At 37.3% G+C, this 9267-nt stretch overlaps 1 pseudogene; it reads left to right on the top strand.

Annotated features, from left to right (window-relative positions):
• The first annotated feature begins 1615 nt into the window (after nucleotides 1-1615).
• LOC101005784 lies at nucleotides 1616-6855 on the top strand (annotated as a pseudogene).
• Nucleotides 6856-9267: the final 2412 nt, after the last annotated feature.

Genomic DNA, 9267 nt, shown 5'->3' with positions numbered 1-9267 from the left:
AGATCTCAAAAGCATAGATAGAAACAAACAGATAAATTGAACTCTATTAAACTAAATAGCTTCTTCACAGCAAAGGAAACAAGAGTTAAGAAACAACACATTGAATGGGAGTATATATTTGCACACTATTCATCCCGCAAGGGACTAATATCCAGAATATACAAAGAACTCACCTCAATGGTAAAAATAAAAATCGAATTAAAAAGTGAGCAAAGGACAAGAATAGACATTTTTCAAAAGAAGATATACAAATGACCAACCATATATGAAAAAATGCTTAATATCACTAATCATCAGGGAAATTCAAATCAAAACCACAATGAGATATACCCTCTTACTCTAATTAGAATGGCTATTAATAAAAATAATAAATAACAGAAGATGCAAAGAAAAGGGAACTCATACAATATTGGTGGGAATGTCAATTAGTACAGTTGCTATAGAAAACAGTATGACATTTCTCAAAAGCTAAAAATAGAGCTGCCATATGATCCAGCAATTCTGCTGTTGGGTGTATGTTGAAAAGAAAGGAAATCAATATATTGAGGATTCTACACTTTCATGTTTATTGCAACACTCTTTAAAATAGCTAAGATGTGGAATTCACCTAAGTGTCCGTCAACTGACAAATACACAAAGTAAATGTGGTATATAAATGCAATGGAATACTGTTCTACCATAAAAAGAATGAAATCTCATCATTTAAAGCAACATGGATGGAAGTGGATGTCATTAAGTGAAGTAAGCTGGACACAAAAAGGAAAATTTTACATGTTCTCATTCATATGTGGGAGCTATAAAAAGTTGATCTCATCGAGGTAGAGAACAGAATGGTAGATACTAAAGCCTAGGAAGGGTGTGTGGGTAGGAGGGGGGTGATGAAGAGAGGTTGGTCAATGGGTACAAACATACAGTTAGAAGTTATAAATTCTCATGGTCCACAGCAAGTTAGGGTGACTGCAGCTAGTAACAACGTATTGTAAATGTCAAAGTAGCTGGAAGAGAGGACTTGAAATGTTTCCAACACATAGAAATGATAAATACTCAAGGTGATGGATACCCTAAACACCCTGATTTGATCATTATACTTTCTCTGCATGTAACAAATACTCACATGTACCCCATAAATATGTAAAATATTATGTGTCAATTTAAAAACCTAAAAAACTCACTGAATAAGTATGAGCTATACATACATTTAAGAAAGGTTAATAAAAACAAGTAATATAGTTTTTTAAAAATTGGAAAAGCTGTCTCCAACATTTGAGCCATTAAAATAATGGAGAGACTTTATCGTTATGGATAGATTAGAGATAGATAATACATGTAAAGTTAAGTGGTTATTTATCTTTATGAAAATGTACAGGTAGACTCCTCAAAGTTTGTGAAGATATAAAATCAATGGAAATGAATGACCAAAATCTCTTTGCAGCTGGTAGGAAGAGGCAGGTAAGTCTCGGTGAGAAATTGCAAAATAATGTATTAGAATAAGAGAGTATGGAGTATACTTAAAGCACAATATTCTGACTTACTAATTAAAAAGAAAGGGGAATTTGATGCCACAATAAGCTATTCCCAAGTATACAGGCCTAAAAAAGTTAAAAACAAAATGGAGATGGGTTTAATCCGGGAGCAGTCAAAAGAAAAGAATCCTCGTGCAACTCCTTGGTCAGCTTCATGCAGCGCAGGTGAATTCCTCATTCACACTACTCCAGAAGATTCCGAGAATAGCTGGGGAAATACCCTGGTGAGAGTCGCAAGAGCTCCAATATGCAAGTAGCCTGATAAGAGGAGACTCTGAAGTCTGCAGTAAAAGAAGCAGAGAAGGGATGTGATTCATTTAAATACGGTTGTGAATGGAGTGCACAGAGCTAACATAGGCTCATTCAACTCACACAATACTAGGAAGTACATGGTGACGTATCAAATTCATCATCTGTGTTTTGGAAAATCCCACATACCAAGGTGGTTTTCAATCCCAGGGTCACAACTTAGTTTCTCTTTCTTCCTCATAGCAGTTCCCAAGGACTCAGCCTCTTTGACGTTGCTATGAAGCACATAGTCCTAGACCCATTCAGAACTACTCTTTTATTCCCTAAACATGACATAATCTTCCCTAATCATGATAATGACAATTATGGCCAACATTTTTTGGGATGTTGCTAGGTGTCAGTCACTCAGCTCAATGATTTATGCATTAATTTATTTGAGCCTCACAATATTCTTATGAGTTAAGTACTAACATTATCCATTTTATAGAGGAGGACCTTGTGTTACAGACAGGTTCAGACCTTATCCAAGGTGGAATGAGAATTCATCACCAGGCCTTCTGTTTCCAGGTCCTCCATGTGTAACCACTGAGCTACAGTGATTCTCATGCTGCTTCATCTGGATCTTGAAATGCTGGGCCGTCTTACTTGATGCTGCCTGCAACATATGCCTTATTCATTTTTCCTTTACTATCTTGGATAATACCTCCTTTATAGTATTCTCTGACCCTAAGACTGAGTCAGGAACCCTTCTTCATGTTTCCATAGCATCCTACACTAAGCTCTATCATAGCACCCCTTGCTCGCTACATTGTTACTCCCTTTTACCTTTCTCTTCTATTGATATTGTGAGTTATTTAACATCAGGGACTCTTTCCAATTCTTTATTCACTCAGTAAATAATTACTGGGAAACTAAAATGTACTAGCCATTGAATTCATAGACCTTGACAAATAGTATGGGAATAAGAAATATTTGATGAATAAATAAATTAATTAATGCTCTTCTTTGGGGTACTTCTCCCTTTAAGAATCAGTTGTGAACTTTGTCACAGATCTCACTGAGAAATATAAGAATTAACTGCATAACCACATTGAATAGGTTATAAAATTGATTGTATTCATGCACAGTTGTTGTAATTATTGCCCTTTGTCTTTGCCTTCCAATTCTTTCTAAAATCATCATTGGAAGTCTTCCTGGTTAAACACACCTTCTTTAATATCTCTGCTGATGGAATGCTTCAGACTTTATGTACACTTACAGCCTACCATCTAGCATTCACTAGGTGCCACTTTTCTAAGCACTTTGAGATATTAATGGATTTAATCCTCACAATAACTCTGTAAAGAAGGTGCTATCATTAAGCCCATTTTAGAGATAAAGCAATTGAGACACAGACAAGTTAAATAACTTGCCCACAGTTACATAGTTAGGACCTGGCAGAAACAAAATTAAATTCGGGGCAGTGTGGCTTCAGAGTGCATACTCTTTCCCATTACACTCTATTTCCTCTTTGAGGCATAACAATGGAAAATTGCATTTTGACACATTTTTTTGTGAGAGATCACTTGGTAAAAATTTTATGGAGAGAAACATGGCACTGTATCAAAGTTGAAGATGCTCATAACCTTTGACTTTGCATTTTTTCACTACCTGTTACTCACTTACGTGTGAAATGACATGTTACAAAGTTTTCTATTGCAGAAATGTTTGTTATGGTAACAACTGGAAAAGAAGACCAATACATTGACCTGTATTTCTGAAAACATGGCCAATATGATAGTTTGAATGTCTCTTCCATAGCCTGGCTTTGCACTAGTCATCTAAAGGAGCAGAGCTAAGGAAAGTAATGCCCAGGACTCCAGATATTTGGGAAGAATGCTTGATCTGGGAGCCTCCCAGGGCAGTCTTTCCTGGCAATTCATACTGATGGAAATGAATGGATCACCTCAGATATTTATCAGCCTTCACTATCTCTGCCTCCTCATTGTGTCATCAAAGATTCAGATGGAGGTTAAGTACAGAGGAAACTGAAGTGCCTGGCCCATTCAACGTTTTCTTCCTCTCGGACCTGGACCCACCTCTTTAAAGGTGAAGTAGGATAGCTGTTTTCGTAATTTCATTGTTCACATTATGTTGAAATTTTCCTTCCCTTTGATCTCTGCCCTTAATCCAGTAGGTCATTAGAAGTTTCTTAGTTTATTTCCAAGAGTGCTGAGCTCTTGATCAGTAGAGGAGCAAAGATAACCCCTGTGCCTGGAACATTACCCAAGGAATCCAAAAAACTGTTGCTGTTTAGACCACTGTGTAAGCTGTTACATAGTTGGAGCCTCACCTCTGTCTTTCCTTTGTCCATTTCCTTCAGATTTAGACATTCTTCAGTGCCAAGGTCAAAGTCCACTGCTGTGACTGAGCTCTTCTTTGAAGGTTTCTCCAGCTTCATGTGACAGCACAGACTTGTCTTCTTTGTTGTCTTTCTAACTTTGTACCTGCTGACTCTCTCTGGCAATGTGATTATTGTGACCATTATTCGTCTGGACAATCACATCCACACCCCCATGTACTTCTTACTGAGCATTGCTGTCTATCTCTGAGACCTGCTGCATGGTGGCCATTATTCCCCATATGCTCTCTCGCCTCTTGAATCCTCACTAGCTTATTGTCATGCAAGGCTGTGTCACTTAGCTCTTCTATCTGACTTTTGACATCAACAACTGCTTTCTGCTCATAGCCATAGGATATGATTGCTATGTGGCCATCTGCAACCCCCTATAGTATTCATAGGTAAGAAGGCTTGTGTCTGGCGGGGATCTGGGTCACTGAGGATTGGCCTGGGCATGGCCATTGTCCAAGTAACATCCATGTTTGGCCTGCCCTTTTGTAATACCCTTGTCATCTCCCACTTATTCTGTGATGTGACACCCCTGCTGAATCTGGCCTGCACAGACACCACTGTCAATGAGATCATCAACTTTGTTGTCAGTGTCTGTGTCCTTGTCCTACATATGGGCCTGATCTTTATCTCCTATGACCTCATCATCTGCACCATCCTTAAGATTGCTTCAACTGAGGGTAGGAAGAAGGCCTTTGCCACCTGCACCTCCCGCCTCAGAGTGGTCATCAGCCACTATGGCTGTATTTCCATCGTCTACCTGAAGCTTAAGTCCCAGAGTTTTCTGGGGAAGAACAGACTCATCTCAGTGACCTACACCATTATCACTCCCCTGCTAAACTCTGTCATGTGCAGCCTGAGGAACAGGAGCCCAAAGATGCTCTGTGCAGAGCCATGAAGAAGAAACTGTTCAGTATGTCAAGACTGTGATGGCCTCCCTTCGTGTGCTTACTTCTCCAAAGTTTTGGCAGTCAGGAATATTGTGATTCTTCACAATCCAGGGAGCCTCCTATGGGGCCTGCTCCTGGAATGTCATCACAGGACATGTCTTCTCTCAGATTAGTAGTCATATTCCCATGAAACCAGGTAAAAGGGCCTGTGAGTTTCACCAGTTCTTACTCCTGCCAAATAACACAAAAATGGAAGATTCATGTTGGACACCTTGTAAAAAGCTTCAGATATGTTATTCTATTTTGAGGCTAGGGAACCTTCAGAGGGGAAAATGGAATGTGTTAATTTAGTTGTTTTTTATACAATTTCCCCCTTAGATCCACCTTTTTGCCTTATGTCTTTATTTGTTCACAAACTTTAGTATAAGTTTACTAGTTCCTCTTTCAGTGGTGTGGGCATCACCCTCACCCCATGGAGCCCATGGTGAGCCATGAGTATATGCTGTTTCTCCTCGATAGTGCTACCTCATGTTTTGCACCACCATTATCATAGGATATAAAGACGAGGAATTAATATCACACTGACAACAAAGTTCTATATGTTTGTACATCACTTTATAATTTATAAGGAACTTTCACACATAGGATGTCACTTGATCCTTAATGAACCCTATAGAGTAAGCTGGGAAACAATTATGTTATTGTCCCTATTTTAGACCTGAAAATACTAAAGCACATATAGATAGAATTTATCTGCCCAGGCACACAAAACTAGACATTTGTAGCAATAGGATTTGGATCTAGTTCACTTATCATTGTCACTTGCTTTTTGTAATGAATGGAGTAACATGAAGCAGGAACTTCTTGAGAAAAATCATGGTCTTCTCAAGAAGACCATGTACGGGCAAGGCTCTCACTGTTCTATGAAGCATGTCTATGTATTTTAGGAGAAAAAAGCATCTTCTCTAGACATTTCTGTTGAAAACTGCTGTAATAATTTTACTGCCCTTGCCTAATAAATTGTCACAAATCTATGATGCTTGAGCTGTAAATGATACTCCTTTGGATGTGGCACTGTCGTGCACTGCACAACCTGCAGAATCCTACGCTGCAATTCTGACTATGGGTATGAAAAAGGATACTGGAGACAATAGGCAATAGGTGCCTAGTTCCTTTCCCAGGGTCTATATTCATTCCTGGATTGTCTAAGAGGTGTAAGATATTAAATGCTATTATTGGCTGAAATACCTCCAGTTTCCCCAACTCAGGCCTGTTCAAGAGAATGTTCAAGTTATTTCAAAAGGTACAGTTATTATTGACTATAGTCATCCTGTCGTGCTGTCAAATAGTACGTCTTATTCATTTTTTCTATATTTTTGGTACCCATTTACAATCCCCATCTCCCCCTCAAGCCCCCAGCTATCCTTTTCAGCCTCTGGTCGCTCTCTATGTCCATGAGTTCAATTGTTTTGATTTTTAGATCCAACAAGTGAGATCTAAAGTAAGATCTAAGTGAGAATATGCAATGTTTGTCTTTCTGTGCCTGGCTTATTTCTCTTAGCATAATGTTCCATTCCTGTTGTTGCAAATGACTGGATCATATTCTAATTTTATGCCTGAACAGTACTACATTGTGTATATGTACCACATTTTCTTTATCTATTTATGTGTTGATGGACACTTAGGTTGCTTCCAAATCTTAGCTATTGCAAACAGTGCTGCCACAAACATAGGAGTACAATCTCTTCAATATACTGATTTCCTTTCTTTTGTGTATATATCCAGCAGTCGTATGGCTGGATCATATGGTAGCTCAATTATTAGTTTTTTGAAGAACCTCGAAAAAGTTCTCCATAATGGTTGTGCTAATTTACATTCACACCAGCTGTGTGTAGTTGTTCTCTTTTCTCCACATCCATGCCAGCATTTGCTATTGTCTTGTCTTTTGGATATAAACCATTTAACTGGGGTGAGATGATATCTCATTGTAGTTTTGATCTGCATTTCTCTGATGATCAATGATGTTGAGCACCTTTTCATATGTCTGCATGCCATTTGTATGTCTTCTTTTGAGAAATGTCTATTCAAATCTTTTGCCTATTTTTGATCAGATTATTAGATTGTTTTCCTATAGAGTTGTTTGAGCTCCTTATATTTTTTTTTTATTAATCCCTTGTCACGTGGGTGGTTTGAAAATATTGTCTTCCATTCTGTGGGTTGTCTCTTCACTTTGTCGAATGTATACTTTACTATGAAGAAGCTTTTTAAATTGATGTGATCCCATTTGTCCACTTTCGATTTGGTTGCCTGTGCTTGTGGATTATTGCTCAAGATATTTTTGCCCAGGTTAACAATGTCCTGGAGATTTTCCCCAATGTTTTCTTGCAGTAGTTTCATGGTTTGAGGTCCTAGATTTAATTCTTTAATCCATTTTGATTTGATTTTTGTGCATGGTGAGCAATAGGGTCTAGTTTAATCCTTCTGCATATGTATACCCAGTTTTCCCAGCACCATTTATTGAAGAGACAGTCTTTTCCCCTGGTTTATGTTCTTGGTCCCTTGTTTAAAATAAGTTCATTGTAGGTGTGTGGATTGGTTTCTGGGTTCTCTATTCTGTTCAATTCTTCTATGTGTTTGTTTTTACGACACTACTATGCTGTTTTGGTTGCTATATCTCTTTGGTATAATTTGAAGTCAGGTAATGTGATTCCTCCTGTTTTGTTCTTTTTGCTTAGGATAGCTTTGGCTCTTCTGAGTCTTTTGTGGTTCCATATAAATTTTATGATTGGTTTTTCTATTTCTGTGGAGAATATCATTGGTATTTTCATAGGGATTGCATTGAATCTGTAGACAGCTTTGGGTACTATAAATAGTTTAACAATATTGATTCTTCCACCAGTGAACATGGAATCTTTTTCCTTTTTTTGGTGTCCTTTTCAATTACTTTCATCAGTGTTTTACAGTTTTCATTATAGAGATCTTTGGTTAAGTTCATTCCTAGGTATTTGATTTTATGTGTGGCCATTGTAAATGGGATTTTTAAAAAAATTTCTTGTTCACATTTTTGACTGTTGGCATATAGAAATGCTACTAATTTTTGTATGTTGATTTTTTATCCTGAAAGTTTACTGAATTTGTTTATTAATTCTAATAGTTTTCTTGTGGAGTCTTTAGGTTTCTCCAAATATAAGATCATAGCATCTGCAAAGAGGGATAATTTGGCTTTTTCCTTTCCAATTTGGATGCCCTTTATTTCTTTATCTTGTCTGATTGCTCTAGCTAGGACTTCTAGTACAATACTGAATAACAGTGATGAAAGTGGGCATTCTTGTTGTGTTCCAGATCTTATAGGAAAGGCTTTCAGTTTTTCCCACTCAGCCAGTATAATTCAGTATGATACTAGCTGTTAGTCTGTCATATATGGCTTTTATTTCTTTGAGGTATGTTCCTTCTAGCCCCTGATTTTTAGGGGTTTTATCATGAAGGGATGTTGGATTTTATCAAATGCTTTTTTAAGCATCAGTTGAAATGATCATATGGTTTTTGTCCTGTATTCTGTTGATGTAATATATCACATTGATTGATTTTCAAATGTTGAACCATTCCTGCATCCCAGGATTAAATCCCACTTGGTCATGATGAATGATCTTTCCAAAGTATTGTTGGATTCAGTTTGCTACTATTTTGTTGAGGATTTATGCATCAATATTCATAAAAAATATTGCCCTGTAGTTTTCCTTCTTTGATGTGTCTTTGTCTGGTTTTGGCATCAGAATAATGCTGGCTTTGTAGAATGAGTTTGAAGTATTCCTTCCTCTTCTATGTTTTGGAATAATTTGAGTATGATTGGTATTAGTTCTTTAAATGTTTGGTAGAATTCAGCAGTGAAGTCATCAGGTCCTGGGTTTTCTTTCCTGGAGACTTTTTATTATGGCGTCAATCTCATTACTTGTTTATCTGTTCAGGTTTTGGATTTCTTCTTGGTTCAATCTTTGTAGGTTGCATGTATCTAAGTATTTGTTCATTTCTTCTAGGTTTTCCAATTTATTGGCATATACTTGCTCATAGTAGCCACTAATCATCCTTTGAATTTCTGCAGTATCAGTTATAATGCCACCTTTTTCATTTCTGATTTTATTTATTTAGATCTTCTCTATTTTTTCCTTGTTAGTCTGGCTAAAGGTTTGTCAATTTTGTTTAACTTTTCAAAAATCCA

This window comes from Papio anubis, chromosome 1 (genome assembly GCF_008728515.1).
Source record: "Papio anubis isolate 15944 chromosome 1, Panubis1.0, whole genome shotgun sequence".
NCBI lineage: Eukaryota > Metazoa > Chordata > Mammalia > Primates > Cercopithecidae > Papio > Papio anubis.
This window is presented reverse-complemented; position numbering and strand designations above follow the sequence as displayed.